Consider the following 19,853-nt stretch of genomic DNA (forward strand, 5'->3'; position numbering starts at 1 on the left):
TTATGCGACCTTGGGGAGCAAATGAGGGAGGGTGACTTTGAGGGTCCCACAGGCCTGGGTTTTGAGGCCTAGCCTGTGTGTCAGGTGTCTGAGGAGCCTACAAAAAGAAAAGGGAAGATGAATAACAAAATGACAGGTGAACCGAAATAGGTAGAGGTTGCTAATGAATTTTATATGCTTATGTGGAGGTAGGTGGGTGAATACGAGCTGGTGAATTAGTTGGGAAAGGATATACTTGTTTGGAACACTTGCTTACTGTATTAAATGAATTTGAACTCCCTCTTACTCTGCACAAAAATCAATTCCTAGTAGATTGAAGGTTAAATACAAAAAGACTAAATACAAAAAGCTTTTAAAAAGTTTTTATTTTTAAAAAAAGATTTGTTTATTCCTGAGAGAGACAGAGAGGGAGTAGCAGAGGGAGAGGGAGACAAGCAGACTCCCCACGGAGCAGGGAGCCCAACAGGGAGCTTGATCCCAGGACCCCGAGATCATGACCTGAGCTGAAACCAAGAGTCGGATGCTTAACTGACTGATGACTGAGCCACCCAGGTGCCCCTGAAAAGCTTTTTTTTTTTTTTTAAGGAGCATACTTTTATAAGCTCAAAGCAGGAAAGGGTTTCTTTCTTTCTTTTTTTCTTTTTTTTAAAGATTTTATTTATTTCACAGAGATAGCGAGAGCAGGAACACAAGCAGGGGGAGTGGGAGAGGGAGAAGCGGGCCTCCCGCCCAGCAGGAAGCCCGATGCGGGGCTTGATCCCAGGACCCTGGGATCATGACCTGAGCCAAAGGCAGACACCCAACGACTGAGCCACCCAGGCGCCCCAGGAAAGGGTTTCTTAAGACTGAGAACACCAGGGGCGCCTGGGTGGCTCAGTTGGTTGAACATCCGACTCTTGGTTTCAACTCAGGTCATGATCTTGGGGTCCTGGGATTGAGCCCCATGTTGGGCTCCGCACTCAGTGGGGAGTCTGCTATCTCTCCTTCTTCTGCTACCTACCCCCCCACACACACACATACACACTCTCTCTCAGATCTTTTTTTAAAATTTTTTTTTTAAGATTTTATTTATTTGCGAGAGAGAGAATGAGAGACAGAGAGCATGAGAGGGAGGAGGGTCAGAGGGAGAAGCAGACTCCCTGCTGAGCAGGGAGCCCGTCGTGGGACTCGATCCCGGGACTCCAGGATCATGACCTGAGCCGAAGGCAGTCGCTTAACCAACTGAGCCACCCAGGCGCCCTCTCTCTAAGATCTTTAAAAAAACCTGAAAACCATAAAAATTGATAAATTTGACTACATTGAAAATAGAAACTTCTATTTATTAAGACCCCCCCCTAAGAGGCTGAAAAGACCAAGGTACAGAATAGAAGATATTTGTAATATACAGGTATTAATTACCTATGGCTGTGTAATAAGTTATCCCAAAATTTAGCAGCTGAAAACAGTAAACATTTATTTATGTTACAGTTTCTGTGGGTCAGGAATCTGAGAGCAGTTTAGCTGGGTGGTTCTGGCTTATGGTGTCTCAAGAGGCTGAAGTCAAGGTGTCAGTCATCTAGGTCTGTAGTTGTCTCAAGGCTGGACTGAGGGAGAATCTCCTTCTGTTCTTCCTTATGTGGTTGTGGCAGGGGTTTCAGAAGATCCACATCCAAATTCACTCACATGGTCACCTCACAGAGTGGCAGTTGGGTTTTTCCAGAGTGAAAGATCCAAAAGAGAGTGAGAGAGACTTCCCAGCATGGAGGCCACAAATAACTTAATCTTGTTACCTACCACAACATAGAATGAGTGGACAAGTGGTATGAAGTATATACCTAAAGAAGTATGAATCACTAAGACAAAGACATAATACCAAATAGAAAAAAGGGCAGGGGCGCCTGGGTGGCTCAGTCGTTAAGCGTCTGCCTTCAGCTCAGGTCATGATCCCGGGGTCCTGGGATCGAGCTCCGCATCGGGCTCCCTGCTCCGCGGGAAGCCTGCCTCTCCCTCTCCCACTCCCCGTGCTTGTGTTCCCTCTCTCGCTGTGTCTCTCTCTGTCAAATAAATAAATAAAATTAAAAAAAAAAAAAGAAAGAAAAAAAGAAAAAAGGGCAAAAAACCGGAGCAGGCATTTGAATAAAAAAAAAAATTTAAACGACTAATAAGCATATGCAAAGATCATTAATCTCATCAACAGTTAGGAAAATAGAAATTAAGACCATGGGAGACCATTTTATACAGATTAAATTGGCAGAAATGAAACATTTGAACAGTATCAAGCATTGGTGAGGATATGGAGCAGTGGGAGCTCTTCCACTGCTGGTGGGAGTATAAATTAGAAGAACCACTTTGGAAAATAATAGGATGTTCTACAACTAGCAACACCACTCCTGGGTATTTAACCTAGACCAGTGGTTGTCAAACTTGAGTGTGCATCAAAATCCCCTGGAGGGATTGTTAAAACAGACTGCTGGGTCCCACCCCCAAAGTTTCTGATTCAGTAGGAATGGGGTGGAGCCTGATAATTCCCAGGTGATGCTGGTGCTACTGGTCCAGGAATCATAGTTTGAGAATCAGCCATTGCCCTAGAGAAAATCTGTGACTATGTGGACTAGGAGGCATGTAGATATGACTTTTCATAGCAGCATTATTCATTTTAACTCCAAAATACAAAGAAAAAAATTCAAATGTCCATCAGCAGTGGATTATATAGGTAAATCGTGGTGTATTCACTCATGGAATAAAAATTTGGTTCATCACTTCTTGGCCTTTTGGCTAAGATCAAGTGTAGTATTTGTTCTTATTAGTTTAATAAAAACTTAGTTCAAATAGAGCAGGAAAAAACAGCTCCTTCACCAATGTGTATGATCCCACAAATATAATATTAGTCAAACATTAGAAGTCACAAAAATTTAAATGCAGCATGCTTCTATTTATAAAAAGTTCAAAGACATGGAATTAACTATTGTTCAGGAATGCAAATATAGGTACAGAATTATAAGGAAAATCAAGAGAATAATTATCACAAAAGTGAAGAGTAATAGTGATTACCCCAGGAATGGCAGACAGTGGATGAGAAGGGACATGTGGGAAGCTTTTAAGGTCCTGGCAGTGCTGTTTCTTAACTTTGCAGTCATTCTTTAAACTGTGGATACGTTTTATAAACTTTTCTCTACATAATTATATAATAAAATTTATATTTTAATTTAAATATGTTTTATAGATGAAGAAACTGACACTTGGGAGTTAAGTACTTTGTCCAAGATTACAGAGCTAATAAGTGTCAGAGCTGATTCTGATTTTAAAGCTTGTGCTCTAAACTATTATGCTATCGGGCGCCTGGGTGGCTCAGTTGGTTAAGCGACTGCCTTCGGCTCAGGTCATGATCCTGGAGTCCCAGGATCGAGTCCCACATCGGGCTCCCTGCTCGGCAGGGAGTCTGCTTCTCCCTCTGACCCTCCCCCCTCTCATGTGCTCTCTCTCTCTCTCTCATTCTCTCTGTCTCAAATAAATAAATAAAATCTTTAAAAAAAATAAAAAATAAAAAAAAATAAACTATTATGCTATCCCATATATTTTCACAAGGGCCAAAAGAATTAGATATTGTAATTCCCATTTTGTAGATGAAACAGTAGGTTTAGAAAAGTTATGCAACTTGGCTAGGGGTACATTGCTTAAGTGGAAGATCTGGGATTTGGACCCAGGCACTGTGATTACAGAGGACATGCTCTTAACCACCATGCTATTGGAGCTTCCTCACTTACTGTTGTATCACGTACAGTTACTCTTGTCAGTTTGTTAACCACAATTGACAGCTCATGTTTTCTTTATACTTTTGGCACCTTGACTGGTTTCCTACTGATGGTTTTCAATCTGGATTATAATCTTGAATCAGTTTAATACCCTGGGTTGTGCTTGTCCTAGAGAATAAAACCTTTCTTTCTTTCTTTTTTTAAGATGTTATTTATTTGAGAGAGAGCGAGCGCGCACGAGCAGAGGGGAGAGGGAGAAGCAGACTCCCCGCCAAGCAGGGAGCTTGATGCGGGACTCGATCCCAGGATTCTGGGATCGTGACCTGAGCCAAAGGCAGACGCTTAACCGACTGAGCTACCCAGGCGCCCGAGAATAAAACATTTCTTTACCAGATTCTTTTAGCTAGGAATTTAAATTAGAATTTTGATAAACTCTACTTATGTCAATGTACTGATATCTCTTTATTAGCTTTCGTTGTTTGAATCTTCAGACTTTAAAATTTTTTATATTATCAGTAAAATTCATTACCCCCAATACATGTTTGTCTTATAAATCACGTGTGTTCTGTACAAAAATAAATTTTTAAAAACTAAGCTAAAAGTGAAAGGAATTTTGATGGTTTTGTTTATCTCTAGCTAATATCTCAGGCCATTACACTCTTATGGCAAGGTTCATCATTAATGATAGTGGATACGCATCTGTATTTTGAATAATCTGGATAATTTTTTAAAACTGGCTAGTTTCTTGTCAGATCTGATTAGGTCAGGATTTCTCAAACTGGGCACTGTTGACATTTTGGCCTGGATAATTCTTGGCTTGGGGAGATGTCCTTTGCATTATAGGATGTTCAGCAGCATCCCTGGTCTCTCCCTACTAGGTGCCAATAGTACCCTCCCCTCAATTCTTACAATCAGAGTATCTTCAGACACTGCCAAGAGTCAGCCCTGGTTGAGAACTACTGGATCAGATCATTGTTTTAATCCTGTATTGTGGCTGCCAAACAGCTTGTACTAGGAGCACACAACATGTCAGCTTTGCCTTTTTCTCTAGCAGCAGTAGTGTTAGGTTCAGTAGGAGGTCTGAGATTTTTTGGTACGAATTCCTTTCAAGCCTCATGTCTATTTCATAAGGTTTACTTTAGTTAAAACTAGATAATAACCATACATTTACTTAACTCAGTATTTAAGCTGTAGCGTGTCACAGTAAGACAAATGTGCAAAGAAGAATGAGAACACCACCACCATCAAGCGTTCTGCCGTGTGGAATGGCAAGTCTTCCACATACCTCTTAACTGTATCTGACATATCTATCTATTAACCCTAAGTGAGGGTGGTTCTGTAAATATTAAATATGAAAAATCTGAATTTTTCTTAATTTTCTTGATGAATACATTACTAAATAATGTTGTCTGCCTACAACCCTAATAAAGAGTCTCCTGTGTGCCCTCATTTGTGTAAACCATGCATTTGGCCATCACATTGTAAATTACTATTCATTTTCCATCATTTCAACTATAGTATTCAAAAGGGGAAAATAGTTTAAGTTCTCTTAATTGACTTACACTTAACCAACTCATCAGGTTAACTGATAGTTCCCGTTAAAAAAAAGTATTTGCTGTCAGATTAAGTATGGGTTATTGTTAAAGGAAGATCCCTTGCCCTACATCAAGGATTGGAGAATGACTGTTCATTTTACAGTTTTAAGTAAAATAAGATGTTTAAGATTCTATCATTGCTTATGATTCTCTGATTTAACAAATCTGTTCAGTTAACCAACCACCAGACTTTATTACGTTGAATAAAGGGGTTTCTTTTGTACCCACTTCAGTATTACAATTGTGGTGATTTACTTTGTGAAGTTGGAATTATAGTTTCTCTACTTTTCTGGTCATCTAAACTCATAGCTATATTATATGAAAAGTTTTGAAACTTTCTCTTATGGAATGGCCATTTACTGTCTCAGAACAACCTTAGCTTCCTCCTTGCTACCTTACAGGATTATTGTGAGGATATTAAATCTATCAGCAGTAGTTCAGACTCTCATTACTTCTTGCCTATAATTGTGGCATGTTTTTAATGGTACTCTTTGCCTCCAGTGCCTCTCTGGCTTGTTAGTTAACCTAAACATTGTTGCCAGAGTAAACATCTAAACTATATGTCTAATCAGATCAAAAGCCATTTATAACAATAAAAACTGCAATTTTTAAAAAAATTGTATGTGCTGGCTTAGATGTGGTCTCTGTAATCAGACATCCATTAAACAAATTATAAAAAAAAAAAAATACGTACACACACACACAAATTCTGAATTGTGATTATGTGCCCAAAGGAAAAAATACCAGGTACTGTGGAGTTTAATGTGCATCCAGTATAGACTGGGGGAGAGTGATCGGGATAGGCCTCTCTGAGGAAGTGAGATCTGAAGATCTCTTCTATCTGGAAAAGCTGTGCTTGTTTGGAAAGTGCTTGGTAGAATTTTCCAAGAAGAAAAAGTAGCTTGTGTAAAGGCTTTCCTGCTGGAAGGTCAGTGTTGTTGAGTTTATTGAGTAAGGGATGGGAAGAATAGTGCCTGATAAGGCAGGAGGTAGATATTGTGGCATCATTTAGGATCTTGTAATCTGTGCTAAGAAGTTAAGGTTTTATTTTGAGTCACTGGGGAGCCATTAAAAGGTTTAAGCAGGGAAAGTGATGTGATCAGATTTGTGTTTTAGGGATTTCACTCTGACTATGGAGAATGAATGAGAGAGGAATGGGAATAGGGCAAAAGAAATGGGGAAACCAGTTAAGATGCCTTTGTAAGTAGGGGCACCTGGATGGCTCAGTTGGTTAAGCGTCCAACTCTTGATGTAGGCTTAGGTCATGATCTTGGGGTCATGGGATTGAGCCCCGAGTCTGGCTCTGCGCTTGATGTGGAGTCTGCTTGTCCCTCTCCCTCTGCTCCCCTCCCTGGCCCAGCCCCAGCTTTCTCTCTCTCTCAAATAAATAAATAAAATCTTTTTTTTTTTTTTTTAAAGATGGCTTTATAAGTAGTAGTCCAGGGAGAAAGGATAATAGTTTAGAGTAATGCCAGTAAACAAAATAACACACAAAATTATGATCTCATAAAACCATTACAATAGCCTTGTGAAGTATGAGCAGAATAAGATTTGGAATAAACATATCCAAGCCCATCTAGTAAATAGTGGTATAAGGAATTTAAACCATGGATGTTGACCATTTGGCTTTTGTCTCTAAAACAAAAGCCAGGGGTGCCTGGGTGGCTTAGTTGTTAAGTGTCTGCCTTCAGCTCAGGTCATGACCCCAGGGTCCTGGGATGGAGCCCCCATCGGGCTCCCTGCTCTGCGGGAAGCTTGCTTCTCCCTCTCCCACTCCCCCTGCTTGTGTTCCCTCTCTTGCTGTGTTTTTCTCTGTCAAATAAATAAATAAATAAAATCTTAAAAAAAATAAAACCCAAATTTCATTGAAGATTTTTCAGCTTACCTTTATTACCTTTATTTCCTCCCAAACCATACTATTACAAGACTTATTAGGAACATAACTTGTACCTAGATGCCACTGATGATTGTTTACTGTGGCTGGAATACTCTTACACCCACCCACACCCACCTACCTTTAACAAAATTCTAACTATCCTTTAGGATCCAAGTCAAATAGGAAGTCTTCCAAATTTGCTTCCAGACACATATTGTCCATTTACCCTCTTTTAACCACAGTAGTTTCTTTATATTATTATAGTATGATAATTCAGTAGATATTTTTGTGATGACTGTGTGTTGGGCAAAATGTGTAGACATCGTGGACATATTCATGTACAAAAACAGTCACTATGGAACCTGTAGTCTAGAGATAACACAGACCTTGAACATAATCTGTGCACACAAATGTAATTATAAATTTTTGAAAGGTGCTATGAAGGAATAGTAAAGGATGCTTTGAAGGACTATTTTTTTTTTTAAAGATTTTATTTATTTCTTTGACAGAGAGGGACAGCGAGAGAGGGAACACAAGCAGGGGGGAGTGGGAGAGGGAGAAGCAGGCTTCCCACTGAGCAGGGAGCCCAATTTGGGGCTCAATCCTAGGACTCTGAGATCATGACCCGAGCTGAAGGCAGACGCTTAACGATTGAGCCACCCAGGCGCCCCTCAAAACTATTTTCATAATACTAAGACACTGTTTGCCTTTTCACTCTCATTCTCTCATGAGGATCCAGTGATAAAATGTGTGATAGTGCAACAGACTGAATGCAGAAGATAAGAGAATCCAGATGTCTTCTGTTAACACAGATATTAATGATACTATAAAAAATATAAGAAATAGCACTTTCCCTTTTCATTATTTTGTTGTTTTGGAAAATGTAGTTATTTTTTTCATAAAAAATAGATCAGTTGAGTTAATGGGTTTGTGTGTAATTTTTAAATGAATTAAAAATAAAAATTTCTTGGGGTGCCCGGGTGGTTTAGTCGGTTAAGTGTCTGCATTCGGCTCAGGTCATGATCCCAGGGTCCTGGGATCGAGCCCCTCATCGGGCTCCCTGCTCAGCGGAGAGCCTGCTTCTCCCTCTCCCTCTGCCTGGTGTTCTGCCTACTTGTGCTCTTTCTCTCTCTCTCTGTCAAATAAATAAATAAAATCTTTTAAAAATAAAATAAAAAATAAAAATTTCTTGGTTATACTTTTTAATATGGTAAACATTGAAAGCTATAACCTACATGAATAAAAGCTCTGAAAGTCCTCCATAATTTTTAAGATTATAGAGGGATTCTGAAACCAGGAAGTTTAAGGAGCTCCTGGCTGGCTCGGTGGGTAGAGCATGCAACTTGATCTTGTAGTTGGAGGTTCAAGCCCCATGTTGGTTGTAGATGTTACGGAAAAATAAAATCTTGGAAGGAAGAAAGGAAGGCAGACAGGCAGAAAGAAAGGCAGAGAGAGAGAAAGAGAAAGAAAAGAAAGGAAAAGAAAAACGAAAAACTAGGAAGTTTAAGAACTTCTATAATGGGGAGCTGACTTAAATTGAGGTCTTCTAGAGAAGTAAAAGATAGTTTATATCCCTTTTAAACTGTTATCTAAAAAGTAGAGTCTGATTATCTCCATGTCTCCAAAGCCTATAGTTCTTTGCATATAACGGATATGTTGGTTAAATCCTGTTTTATTGCCAAGGTCTACTGTAGATGGTCATTGAATTTGTGATTTGTTTGAAGCCTTTATTGAAGATACCATCTTTATTTCTTATTACTGTGCGAGATGGATCTGGATTCCAGTCCCTCTTGGTGTGAATTTGGGCAAGTTACTTAACCTTAATGAACCTTACCACTCATTTATATAATGGAATACATACTATCTTACTGTGTTGTAATGATTAAATGAGCCAGTGTATATCTATAACCTGACAGGCACAGAACATGCAATAAAATGGCTATCTTTTTATTTTACATACACAACATATTTTGGATTAGTTCTAGTTAGTAGGCAAAGAGGTCTGTGGATAAATTAGTATGTAATTAAGTAATCACCATTCGAATATATATAATAGTTTATCAGGAAGGGAGAAAGCCAAAATAATCCATTGTGTGGTTATTCATCTTTAGAAAAAGGAACTGAAACAAAATGTGGGCTTAGAATTGTTTAAATAAAAATAACTGCAGTACATTATAAGGATAGGACAAAGTTTTATGTGTCTGGTGCTCCCAACAGTGCCTCACATTTACTGAGTATTTAAACAATGTTAAATAGCTAGAAATACCTAAAAACATTTTTAGAAGCCTTGAAAAAATGTGTACCATAGTTTAAACGTCAGGTCTTAAAATATCTCACACGGCTAACTGGAGAAGTAAATAAAGGAACCTGGAGGAAAAACAGAATTGCCTTGGGGGGATAAAATGGTATCATAAGATGTGACTAAACAGGATCTAATAAGATGGTACAGAAGGGCATCTTGTGGTGGATTCCAAATGTAGTGGTTAAAATCTTAACTATGTTAAAGGTAGACTCCTTAAGATCACAGTGCAGAATGTTTGCCAAGGATGGCAAGGAAATAGGAAGATTAAGTGACTGCTTTGCTTTGCTTTTCATAGCATAGAGCTATAGGAAAATTATCCTTTATGTGTTCTCTTTTGAAGCAGGTGGTTCAGTTGTGCTTAAAAGAAAGAAAAAAACAGTATGGTGACAGGTGGTAGCTACACTTGTGAACATAGCATAATGTATAAACTTGTCAAATTGCTATGTTGCATACCTGCAACTAATGTAACATTGTGTGTCAACTATACTCAAAAAAATTAAGGAAAAATAATACTGTTATTCCTTATTTGAGATAAAAATCAACAAAGTTGACCAAAGCAACACAGAGGTTGGTGTCTAGAACTTGCTTATATTTTAAATAGAAAGGGCTGTAGACATTCTGTACTTTTTACAGCAAGTAGAATGTTTTACAGGAATTACATGTGTAATTATCTCATTTCTTTCTTGTTTGAATATTTTTATCAATTTAAGGTTTATTTGAGTTTTCATAGATTATTAAGGTGTATTACCTCCACAGCTGTGATCTTTGAACTTGAGATGTCCTTTGTTTTAAGAGCAAACGAAAAGTATGTTGCTATTTACATTTGCTATTTAAGTGGATGCTTCTATTATGCAATCAGTACCAGCAGTTGGTTGTTAATTGAAGATGGTTAAAGTGGAAAAATTTTTAAGGAAATTAAGATATAAATACTATATTTTAATTTAAAACATAAAAAATGTATTGTCCTATGCCTATATTTTGATATAGGGCCAAAGCCTTTTGTTTGATTAAAATGCTCTGACTGGAGTTCCATGTGTTTTTGCATGTGTCAACCATACTTAAAATGCATTATCCACAATTTCCTGTTTTCTTTTTACTCTAATCATCTGTGAGTTCAGTGAACAAATCATTGGAGATTCTAGGGGAGAGATGATGGTCACTTGGACTAAGGTGATAGCAGGGCAAGTGGTAAGAAGTAATCTGATAAAGGATATATTTCAAACATGGAGCCAGGAGAATTTTCTCTGGAACTAATTCCCAAATGTATAAATTTCAGAGACAAACTAAAAAAAAGAAACCACGGCTAAGAACCGAATTTCTGTTCTACAAGATCAAGTAAGATCTTTTTTCTTCAGATCCAGGATCCAGTCTTCTAGTGAGTTTCATCGGCACTACCTTTGAAATATATCTTGAACCGCTGTACCACTTCTCACTACTTCCATAGTCACCACCTTAGTCTTAGCTTTCATGTACCCAGTTACTGCAATAACCTTCTAAATGGTTTTGCCGCCTTACATTCTCTACTCTACATAGCAATGGGAGTGATCATTTAAGATGTAATTTATGTTACTTCTTTGCTTAGAAAACCACACTTAAGGGGAGCCTGGGTGGCTTGGTCAAGTTGGTTAGGCGTCTGCCTTCTGCTCAGGTCATGATCCCAGGGTTCAAGTTGGTTAGGCATCTGCCTTCGGCTCAGGTCATGATCCCAGGGTCCTGGGATCCAGTCGAGTCAGCCTGCTTCTCCCTGTCCGTCTGCTCTGTCCCCCCCCACCCCTCATGCTCTCTCTTAAATAAATAAAATCTTAAAAAAAAAAAAGAAGACCACATTCATTTAAAATGGAATCTAGACTTTTTAACTATGATTTTCAAGGTCTATATAATCTGGCCCCTGCCTGCCTCTGTCACTTTATCTTCTAAACTAGTGATTCTCAAAATGTGGAGATAGCCAGAGGCCCCCAAGGCTCTTTCCAGGGATCCACAGGGATATAAAAAATACCAAGATGTTATTAATATAAAATATACCAAGATGTTACTTAATTTTTAGTTGGATTTTCATGAGTGTGAAATGGAGTTTTCAGTTGTTCGTTGACATGTGGTTATTGCTACAGATTCCTGCAGAAACATATTGGAGTCCAGCTATCTTCTATTAAGCTAGTCATTAAAAAGAATTGTAAAGATGTAAAACAGTGTCATTTGGGGCGCCTGCGTGGTTCAGTCATTAAGCGTCTGCCTTAGGCTCAGGTCATGATCCTGGGGTCCTGGGATAGCCCCGCATCGGGCTTCCTGCTCGGCGGGAAACCTGCTTCTCCCTCTCCCACTCCCCCTGCTTGTGTTCCCTCTCTTGCTGTGTCTCTCTCTGTCAAATAAATAAAATCTTTGGGGGGGAAAAAAGTGTCATTCTTCTCACTAAATTTTTTTTTGTTTTGGACAATGTACTTAAAAATGTTACATGGTGGATTTCTTATTAAATTAATAGTTTGACAATTTCTCAGTCTTACTTTCTAGTATGGCAACTATCAATAGATATAGCCCACATAACCAAAAGCTTTTAGAGATCCTCAATAATTTTTAAGAGTGTAAAGTGATCCCAAGACCAAGAAGTTTGAGAACTGTTGTTTTGCACTATCTGCATTTTCTTAACACCAGCTACATTGGCTTTCCTGTTTTTTTGCGATCTCCAAGGCACACTTCTAACCTAGGGCTTTTCTCAGTAGTTGCTATTTTTTTCTCTGCCTGAGGGGTATTCTCTCAAGCTTCCTCAGGTCATTCTCCTATCTGTTCAAATGTCATCACCTCTGATAAGACCTTTCTTGACCACAAATTGCTCTTTCTAAAAGAGCCTCTCCTCTATTCTCTCTCCCTTACCTAGATTGAATTTTCTTCAAAGCACTTATCACTGTTGGAAATTGTTATGTTTGTTTTCCTGTTTGTCTGTTCCCCTACCTGAATGTATACTCTGTGCAGGCAGGGATTTTGTTTACTGCTATGTGGCTAGAGCCTAGAATAGTCTTGGGTACATAAGTGATTAATCAGTATTTGACAATGAAAAAGGAAAAATACACAGAAATGGAATTCATGAGTAAAAATGTGAGTGACTTAGAATATATACTCAGGAAATCTAATATATGAATTGAGGGATTTTTAGAATGAAAAAAGCAGAGAAATAAAAAACAATAGAAGACCGTATCTCTGAGCTGAAGAAAGAATAACAAGCAAAAGTTACATTTCCTGATGAGATTCCTGAGTATCAGGGATACAGATGATCAGAAGCTTGTAGACAGAACAGAAAGGAAAGATAAGTCAACATTGGCATTTCTCTCTATGGAGAGAAAAAAGTACATTTAAGAATCCCATACCCATGGGGCGCCTGGGTGGCTCAGTCGGTTATTAAACGGCTGCCTTCAGCTTGGGTCATGATCCTGGGGTCCTGGGATCGAGTCCCGCATCGGGCTCCTGCTCGGCGGAGAGCGTGCTTCTCTCTCTCCCTCTGCCTACCACTCTGCCTACTTATGCTCTCTCTCTGTCAAATAAATAAATAAAATCTTTTTTTTTTTTTTTAAAGATTTTATTTATTTGACAGAGAGGCACAGCGAGAGAGGGAACACAAGCAGGGGGAATGGGAGAGGGAGAAGCAGGCTTCCCGCGGAGCAGGGAGCCCAATGCGGGGCTCGATCCCAGGACCCTGGGATCATGACCTGAGCAGAAGGCAGACGATTAACAACTGAGCCACCCAGGCGCCCTAAATAAATAAAATCTTAAAAAAAAAAAAAAGAATCCCATACCTAGCCAAGATATTTTCAGACATGAAAGGAACCAATATAGATCCCATGTACACTATCTGTACACTAAGGAGATGTAATTAAATAAACTGGAAATCATCTCTAGAAAACTGATCCCATATACTGTAACATTAACTTTTTAGAGATTTAAGAAACATTCTTTTAATTCTAAATACGTGGTTCTGAAAGTGAGGTGCCCACAACCAGCAGCATCAGCATTACCTGGAACCCTATTAAAAAATGCAGGCTCTATTGAAGACTTACTGAATCAGAAACTCTGGACATGAGGCTCTACAATCTATATTTTAACACGCTGTTTTAGTGATTCTGTGCATGGTAAACTTTGAGGACCATTGTTAATTCCAGATCCAACTTAAATAATAAACACAAGCATTTTGGTAATTCTGTATGTTCTATTCTAAGGTTTTGACATATATTAATTTAGTCCCTTCCCTCACTACCTTATGAAGTAGGTACTTTCATCATTCCCATTCTGTAGTTGAGGAGACAAATTAGGAAATTGCCCAAGTATTCACAACTGGTTAGTGGTGAAATAAGATTTAATCCAAAGTATTAGGACCACAAAGCCCATGCTCTTAGCCACTAGGAAGTTCTAGTGCTTTTCTCAATTTGGAGGATGGAGCAGAACTAAGCAAGTTAGGAAATCCAAGAAGTATAAAGGAAAAGATTGACACACTTGAATATATAAAAATTCAGGATTTTTGTAAGATAATAGTGTGCACATAAAAGGAAAAGATGTGATAGACAATGGAAAAAACTGACACTTGGGTGTCTGCATGGCTCAGTCGGTTAAGCGTCTGCCTTCAGGTCAGGTCATGATACCAGGGTCCTGGGATTGAGTCTCAAATCAGGCTCCCTGCTCACCGAGGAGTCTGCTTCTCCCTCTGCTCTTCCCCCGTGCTCATGATCTCTCTCTCTCTCCCCCAATCTCACTCTCTCTCTCAAAGAGATAAAATCTGTAAAAAACAAACAAAAAAACCCTGACACTTAACAAAGGATTAACAGCCCTAATATACAGAGAGCTCTCACAAATTGATAAGAAAATGACACTGCATTAAGGGTGGACAAAAGATATAAACCTATAATTCATAAAACAACACATGCAGATTCACGTCTGAGTAGATAATCTCATTAGTAGAGAAGGAAGTTGGTTTTTTTTTTTTTTTTTAAAGATTTTATTTATTTGACAGAGAGCACAAGCAGGGGGAGCAGCAGGCAGAGGGAGAGGGAGAAGCAGGCTCCCCGTGGAGCAGGGACCCCGATTTGGGGCTCGATCCCAGGACCCTGGGATCATGACTTGAGCTGAAGGCAGACACTTAACCAACTGAGCTGCCCAGGTGCCCCAGGAAGTTAGTATTAACAGCAAGATTATGTTTTGTCCATTGGTATTGTAGCAAAAAATAAATAAAAAATAATAACATCACTTCTTCACTGGACTATAGGAAAATCAGGAACCTATCAGCACCTGTTTGGGCATGATGAGACTGAGTTGCTGATAGGATTGAGATACAGGTACTGACTAAGGATTGAAAATTTCTAGGGATGCTCAATGGTTGGCTCAGTTGGTTATGCATCCAACTGTTGATCTCAGCTCAGGTCTTCATCTCAGGGTGGGGAGTTCAAGCCCCGCATGCTGGGTATGAAGCCTACTTTAAAAAAAAATTAATGAAAAAGAAAGGATTGATAATTTGTAAAGCCTTTTGCAAAAGTATATGTTAATGTTTATTACAAATTTTAAAATTGTGTGTTTGTGTCCATCTTTTAATCCAGCAATTGCCCTTTAGGGAATCTATCCCGCAAAAATAAAAGTCCTGGTAGGGGGGCTGGGTGGCTCTGCGTTAAGCGTCTGCCTTCGGCTCAGGTCATGATCCCAGGTTTCTGGGATCGAGCCCCGCATCAGGCTCCCTGCTCCACGGGGAGCCTGCTTCTCCCTCTCCCACTCTCCCTGCTTGTGTTCCCTCTCTCACTGTCTCCCTCTGTCAAATAAATAAATAAATAAAATAATAAAAGCCCTGGTAAATGTGTGATTGTTTAACTATTGTGTGCTGCTGCATTGTTGAGCAAAATGTTCCAATAACCAGAATGTGTATGTCTTAATATTTGGTTGAGTAAACTTGAACACAAAATTACCAGAACCATGATAGTTGCCAAGTAATAATATATCAAGTGTAATCCTGGTTTTGTTTTTAAAAAGAACATAAAGGCAGAGAGAAAAATATGGAAGAAAATGACTCAAAATGTTGACATTGAGTACTTCAGAGTCATAGAATTGGGGGAAGGTGGAAGGGAAAATTACAAACTGATTTTTTTTTAATGTCCTTATTTGACTTTTGTGGAACAAGGTGTGTGTGTGTGTGTGTGTGATGTTAAGTCTGTGGATGAAATGGTGCTGGATTGGTTTAGTATCAGTATTTTGCTTGCAAAATATAAAAACTTTCAAGTTTAGAATGGTAGATGTAGAATGATGGGTGTATCCTTAGAAATGTCAAAACGTCTTCATTTGGAGCTATTTTTGTGTGTGTGATCCATAGTTAGCTGGCTTATTTCTAAAATATGTGTAAGATCACTCGGTGATGGACATTGGGGAGGGTATGTGTTGTAATGAGCACTGGGTATTTTTTTTTTAAAGATTTTTATTTATTTACTTGACAGAGACACAGCAAGAGAGAGAACACAAGCAGGGGGAGTGGGAGAGGGAGAAGCAGGCCCCCCGCTGAGCAGCGAGCCTGATGGCGGGGCTCCATCCCAGGACCCTGGGATCATGACCCGAGCCAAAGGCAGATGCTTAACAACTGAGCCCCCCAGGTGCACCGAGCACTGGGTATTATATAAGACTGATGAATCACAGACCTGTACCCCTGACAAATAATACATTATATGTTAATTAATTGGATTTAAATAAAATTTCACAGAACTATGCACCCCAAAAAATATGCATAAGATCATAAAATACACGAGTGTGTATTAGTATTGAAAATCTCCTTAAATGTTAAAGTAGGATGACATAAACTGGATCCACCAAAAATAACCACAAAACATTCTAGAAGAATCAGATTTATCTGATATGTGAATATCTCTTTAGAAATATCACTTTCTTATAATCTTATTTAAATAAGTAAATTTCAGTAGTTAAACATTTTATCTTTAACCTTTTTATTTGAATATAGTTTTAATCATAAAAACTTAGTTCTAATTAGATAAATTTTTTACCTGATTAATACTTGGTCTTGATATGCAAAAAAAAAAAACTTGTTGGGGGCGCCTGGGTGGCTCAGTCGTTAAGAGTCTGCCTTCGACTCAGGTCACGATCCCAGGGTCCTGGGATCGAGCCCCACATCGGGCTCCCTGCTCCGCGGGAAGCCTGCTTCTCCCTCTCCCACTCCCCCTGCTTGTGTTCCCTCTCTCGCTGTGTCTCTCTCTCTGTCAAATAAATAAATAAAATCTTAAAAAACCTGTTAATAGAGTGACTACACTGATTCATTATGGCTTTAAATTTATATATAATTTCAAAAATTTGTAACTAGTTTTTATTGAAAATTGCCAAAAAGTTTTAAAAAATACAAAAGCATATACATTGAAGGGTAACTTTTTTTTTTTAATTATTACTATTTTTCTTTTTTTAAAGATTTTATTTATTTGTCAGGGAGAGGGGGAGAGAGAGAGAGCGAGCACAAGCAGGCGGGGAGTGGCAGGCTGAGGGAGAAGCAGGCCCCCCGCCAAGCAAGGAGCTCAATGCGGGACACGATCCCAGGACCCTGAGATCATGACCTGAGCCAAAAGCAGATGCTTAACAACTGAGCCACCCAGGCGACCCAAGGAAGGGTAACTTTAACTTCCATTCTGACAGAGCTCTAGTCTTACTTCTCATAATGTATCCACTGTCAGTTTTTGTGTATTATTCCTGAGTTTGTTCATAGAAGCCTGCTGTTGGTGGACTTTAGAATGACTGATTAAAAGTCATTTTTATGACTTTTTATCAGTCATTTTAAAGTGTGTGATAGTAGAGTTTAAGGTAATTTGCTCACAGAGTTGTCATGTTGATGACACTGTCTTCCATTTTATTTCTCTTTAGCTATATTTAATGTCCATTATGTAAATTGGGACTGGCAATAATCAAAAATAAGCAGAAAAGTGAATCTGGCCATTTGAGCTGTTTTGGTTCTTTTGCTGTCAACTTTTAAAATTGTATAAATTTTTGCTGTATTGATTATGTAAATTGTATTGGCTATAGTCTTTATATTGGAAAAAAATAAAGAACGTTTAATCAGTGCCCAGAATATTTTTCATCTGGGGAACCTTTTGAATTTAACTTTTAATATATTTTTTAAATATTTTATTTATTTGACAGAGTATAAGCAGGGGGAGCAGCAGAGGGAGAGGGAGAAGGAGGCTCCCCACTGAGCAGGGACCCCAACCTGGAGCTCAATCCCAGGACCCTGGGATCATGACCCAAGCTGAAGGCAGATGCTTAACCAACTGAGCCACCCAGGCACCCCGAATTTAACTTTAAATAATAACTAAATAGTAGAAAAAGCAAAAATTCCACTTTCCTTTCAGTAATTTGAATTATTAGGGAAATTGACGCTTGTCCTCTTTTGTGAGGTAGTAACAGAAAATTGTTGGACATTTTTCACGCCACTAATGTTGTGCCATCTCAATCTATTCATTCATCTGTTGATTCTCTGTCTCTCTTTTCTGTGTTATTGTGTGTATGTGTCATAGGAAGTATCTGAATACAGGTATTTTATTAACTCCATTAGTTAAAAGGGGGATTTAAGTCTGAGTTTGAGTGCAAAACTGCTTGAGTGTGTGTGTCAGTTGTTTACTATAGTTAGGGAACTCCAACCACATGGCATCTCCAGACCGTGGAGGAAGATAAAATGGCACCTGTTATCCTTCATCCCTTTAAGGAAAGGGATATAAAACCTTAGGCCCTGGTATTTCTATTGGATACACGTTTTACAACCTTTTAGTTTCTTTACAGGCTTACTACCTAGGGTTTCCAAGTTTTCTTGAGTTGATTTTGGCAACTTAGATTTTCATGTAAATGCCTATTTCAACTAAATTTTCAGTTATTTGGAGTTGTTTGTAATACTGTCCTCCATATCGTTCATCTTTATCTGTGTGTTTTTTTTACCTTTTTGATTCTTTATTTCCTTTTTGAAATTTTCAGGGGATTGATCAATATTAATTTCTTCAAAGAATTAATCCTTAGTTTAACTTAATGTACTTAATTTTTTTAAAGGTTATTTATTTATTTATTTGAGAGAGAGAGAGAGTGAGAGCATGTGCACGCACACGAGTTGGGGGAGGGCATAGGGAGAGAATCCCCAAACAGACTCCCCACTGATTACAGAGCCCAACCTGGGGCTTGATCTCATGGGTCACCTAAGCCGAAACCAAGAGTTGGACACTCAACCGACTGAGACACCCAAGCGCCCATTAATGCACTTATTCATTTGCTCCTTCATTAATTTTGGCTATTAAAATTTATTTTCTTTTTACTCGAGGTTTTTTGTTATAATTATTGTTCTATCTTACATCAAACAATGTATTTTCAGATCTGTTTTTTCCTCTGATAAGTGCATTTGAATCTATTGATTTTCTCTTTTAAGTATTGTTTCGGCTGCATTGATACGTAGTGTTTTATTGTCAATGGTTTCTGAATATTGTACTTTCATTTGTGGATTTTTTTCTTTAACTCAGGATTTATTTGGAAGTTGAATTTTTAAAAAGCTTCCCAGTGGTTGGATTCATAGTTTATTGATTGATTGATTTTTACTTTTTAGCTATTTTATTCTTAATTTACAGTTTGGCTATCTTAAGTTAGAAAAGAAGGGTTATAAATAAATATATTTTGGCACTGCTGAGATTTCCTAAATGTTCTGATAGTTTTATAAATACTGATCCTTAGCTTTCTCCCCTCCCCCATTCTAAGATTAATTTGAAATATAATTCACATATCATAAAATTTGTCCTTTTAAAGTGTACAAGTCAGTAGATTTTAGTTTACTCAGAGTTGTGTAACCATCACCACTAATTCTGAAAAATGATTATTACTCCAAAAAGAAACCCTATTCCCATTAGCTGTCACTTCCCATTCTCTCTCTTCCTCCATCCCCTGACATCCACCAATCTTTCTGTCTGTAGATTTGCCTATTCTAGATATTTCATATAAAAGGAATCATACAATATGTATTCTTTAATGTCTGTCTTCATTTACTTAATATTTTCAAAGTTCATCTATATTGTTGCATGGTCAGTCCTTCATTCCTTTTTTTGCAAATTGAGGTGAAATTCACATAAAATAAGTACTTTAAAGTGAAAAATTCAGTGGCATTTAGTACATTCACAGTGTTGTGCAACCACCACTTCTGTCTAGTTCAGAATACATTCATCACTTTAAAAATAAAACCCTGTACCACTAAGTAATCTCCCTCCATTTTTCCCTCCCCTAACCCCTTACAATCACCAGTTTGCTTTCTGTTACTATGGATTTATCTATTCTTAAATTTTATACAAATGGAATAATAAAACATACAACCTTTA

At 38.3% G+C, this 19,853-nt stretch overlaps 1 protein-coding gene and 1 pseudogene across 3 annotated transcripts in view; both read left to right on the top strand.

Moving 5' to 3' along the window:
- BRAF (B-Raf proto-oncogene, serine/threonine kinase) overlaps positions 1 to 19,853 on the top strand; it is a 166,284-nt gene that overhangs the window by 25,943 nt on the left and 120,488 nt on the right. The window lies entirely within an intron of this gene.
- Positions 2,735 to 2,853, top strand: LOC116631191 (annotated as a pseudogene).

The sequence above is a fragment of the Phoca vitulina genome, unplaced genomic scaffold (genome assembly GCF_004348235.1).
Source record: "Phoca vitulina isolate PV1807 unplaced genomic scaffold, GSC_HSeal_1.0 scaffold4, whole genome shotgun sequence".
In the NCBI taxonomy this organism is placed as follows: domain Eukaryota; kingdom Metazoa; phylum Chordata; class Mammalia; order Carnivora; family Phocidae; genus Phoca; species Phoca vitulina.